At 35.4% G+C, this 3,458-nt stretch overlaps 1 pseudogene; it reads right to left on the bottom strand.

The window, feature by feature from the left end:
* Positions 1–264: 264 nt before the first annotated feature.
* LOC120781938 lies at positions 265–1,452 on the bottom strand (annotated as a pseudogene).
* Between the last annotated feature and the right edge of the window lie 2,006 nt (positions 1,453–3,458).

The following is a 3,458-nucleotide window of genomic DNA, read 5'->3' as shown; positions in this document are numbered from 1 at the left end:
GTTTTGAATAAAATAAATTGATTTTGCGGAAAAAACCATTTGTTCTGTTTTTGTTTTTTAAGTTCCACCCGAACTTAGGCCTACCTTACTTGTTTTTCTTTTACATTTTTTTTACTTAAGCTGTTATTTTAAATGCCTCTTTTTATTAGGTTTCGAAATTTCTATTGTAAGGTCAACTATTTATTTATATTTGTTTATTAGATATTATTTATGTTTTAATTTTTCTCTTCGCTTTCAGCATGCATATTTTACCTACCTCCCCACTCAATCGTACTTCAATACACCCAAACAGATATACTTTATCTCAGTAAATTCATCGATGCCATAATGCCCACCTTCACGTCTTTGATACCGCCAAATGGCGCCTCCGCCTGCAACGCGAATCCTACATTAACGCCCACAATGAAAACCTCAAGTCATCGCGCCACTCTAAATACCCCGCTAACCCACGCGGTGAACTATTTGCCCTGGTTACAACTTCGTCTTCCGCGTCGAAGTTCGCCAATGTAATAACTAGGCCGAAGATCTCTTCACGATAAATACGTGCTGTACTATCCACATCGGATAGTGGGTGCGTAAAAGAGTTCACCGATTTCTTGCAACCGTTTACTACCGTTTACTACCGCATATTACCTTTGCATGTCTGGAAAGTGCGTCTTTCATAAATGCCTCAATTCATTTTAACTGTGCTGTATTAATGAGTGGACCAATCTCCACACTTTTATCGTGTCCCCGACATGGTTTTCGTCAGGTTTGACGAGGACTGTGCAGCCTGTAGCATGTTCGATATTATTAAAAATTAACATTAATTTTTTCAAAATTCATGGTGGCCCTGCGGCTTATACAGACCTGTCGCCAAAGCCGCTGCTGCTTTACGTAAAACCAAGGCCATTGGAAAGTTCCATGGTGTTATAAGTGCTGCGACAACAAGTGGCTCGCGCAGCACAAGCAGCTCCTGATTGCTCATTGAACTGGCAATGAGTTGGCCATCAATGCGTCGTGCTTCCTCGGCAAACCATTCGACAAACGATAGACCATAAGCTGCCTCGGATAGTGACTCGGTCAGTGGTTTTCCATATTCCGCCGTGATAATTTTAGCCAATTCAGCGCAGTGCTTGGAAGTCAAGATGTGCCAATTCTGTGGAGAAATCAGTTAGAAGTTTCACGGGATATATTATACACATAATATATAATTGTTCTGCGGACAAAACTTCAGCTACTGCGAGATCAATCGCTGTTTGCGCTTCGACTGCAGTCATTTCCGATCACTTGCATATTTGCCGGATTTCGAACTTCGATTGTGGCACCGCTTGTAGCATCTAACCATTCGCCACCAATGTAAGCTTGCTTAAGCCAGAGAGATGCTGTCGACGTGCAAGATTTGTGGTGTAGAGAGCATCGTATCAATATGCTATTGGACATTCGGTACAATGTTGAAAAGAGAATATACATTTTTGGGTTTTAATAATATAAATTTGATTTTTTTTTTTTTTTTTGGGTCCTTTAAATAAGTATGAGAGATGAAGGGTAAGGGTATAATAATAGAAATGTCCAAATGATAACTAAATTTTATTGCTTTGCTGAGATCAACAATTTTTAAAAATTACTACAGACAATGAATTTTCAAGACCTTAAAATATGCGTATTGAAATGAAACAACAAATGTTAAAATATATTTCACCGTAACAAAAATAAATAATTCTGAATTCTAATAATTTAAAAAAATAAAATACAAATTATTAATCTTGGATATTTTTGTAGGCAATGTTATAAGTTTTCCCGTCGGGTGCAAAAATGTGTAAATTCTCGGCATTAGATACACGTGAACAGGCTACATAAAGTTGACCATGAGAGAAGCATGGGGTTTCTAAATGCACTCCTGCTACCTGTAATGTTGGTCCTTGTGCCTTGTTTATAGTAACAGCAAAGCTAAGCTTTGGGAAACTGAACCCTTTTAAATTGGAATGGAAGGTCAGTGGGAATAATTGGAATCTGAGGTATTATAACACTATTTCCCTTACCGACACCTGTTAAAATAGTAGCACCAAGTATGTTCTGTCCCAATTTTGTTATCCGAAGCTTTGTTCCATTACATCCGAGGAGCATCTAGATTTCGCATCAGCATTACTGGTACATTTAGTTTCAATTGAAATTTGTGTGACGGTACACCCGATAGTTGAAGTGAATTTAAGAACTCCACAAGATATGAAGTACTTAGTTCTGTATCTATAATTGTATCCATTGACAAATATTCCTTTATTTCTCCTTGAACCTCGTTTAAAATGTCAGTGTTCATCCTATTAACAATTTCATTTCTTGGTGCTAATATTGCTCTTGCACACAACCACTGATCACTACAAAAATTTTGTTGCAATTCCGGAAAAATATTAGCAATGAGATCCACATCACTTTCTACTAAATTACAAAATTCTTTTTTCAACTACATATGTATATTCAATTGAATTAGATATTGTCGTCACCGCCGATAATACAGTGGGACGGTATTACACTATTCATGGTTGAAACTTCATTACTGTAATGCTAGATGGCGTTGAAGTAGCTAAATTTGACGATTTTTTGACAAAATTTTTTTTTATCTTTCTTAATTTTTTTTTTTTTATATAAAGAACCCTATTTTACTTCTAATACCTTCAGGAATATATATACAATGTTTCATGATGATCGGTTAAGTAGTTTTTGCGTGAAAGCGTAACAAACAAACTTACATTCGCATTTATAATTATACGATTTATTTAGAAACCCGATTTGTTTTTAGTACAATTCTCGAGATAAACTATTACAAAATAGCTTTAGATCTTACCATATAAAAATGTGATTTTTCCTACCTTCTTCGAAGTGACGAACAAGGCGGTCTTAATTTAGTATTATACAATCTTCTATCTTCATTCGAACGTCTAACGATTTTCTTTTAAAAGACGGTTTTGGGCGTACTATACATGTAACCACTACTTATGTTCTCATTCAGTCAGAATTATATTCTATGGACTTTGGACCCGAAATATCGGTTACAATCGCTGAGCTCTTCAAATAAAGCAGATTCTGATAGTTCGACTTTAACTTATTTGAGGAAATTGTATCTGCATGTTAAATACTAAACCTGTCAAACATGTATGTACTATGTCAAACAAGTTAATGGTGAGCCATCGGATAAGCGATCAATAAGCTCAAGTTGGGTACGTCCACTAACCGCATCCGTCTTTCTGATAAATTTACGAAAATTGTCATGAAAAATTACAAACAACCGCCAAGATCAACTCTTAATCAATCTATCGATAAAAAAATCGAATCAATACAATAGGTTAACAACTATCGACCAAAATCATAAATACCAAATTATTTCTAGGATATCTTTTAAACGTAGGTATAAAAATACTAAATCCAATATTTAATCGCATAAGAATACACATTTTTTCTTTTTCATCAAATATTATTGGCGA

Source organism: Bactrocera tryoni, unplaced genomic scaffold, assembly GCF_016617805.1.
Source record: "Bactrocera tryoni isolate S06 unplaced genomic scaffold, CSIRO_BtryS06_freeze2 scaffold_748, whole genome shotgun sequence".
Taxonomy (NCBI): Eukaryota; Metazoa; Arthropoda; class Insecta; order Diptera; family Tephritidae; genus Bactrocera; species Bactrocera tryoni.
The sequence above is the reverse complement of the archived record's forward strand: the minus strand, read 5'-3'. Positions and strand labels throughout refer to the sequence as shown.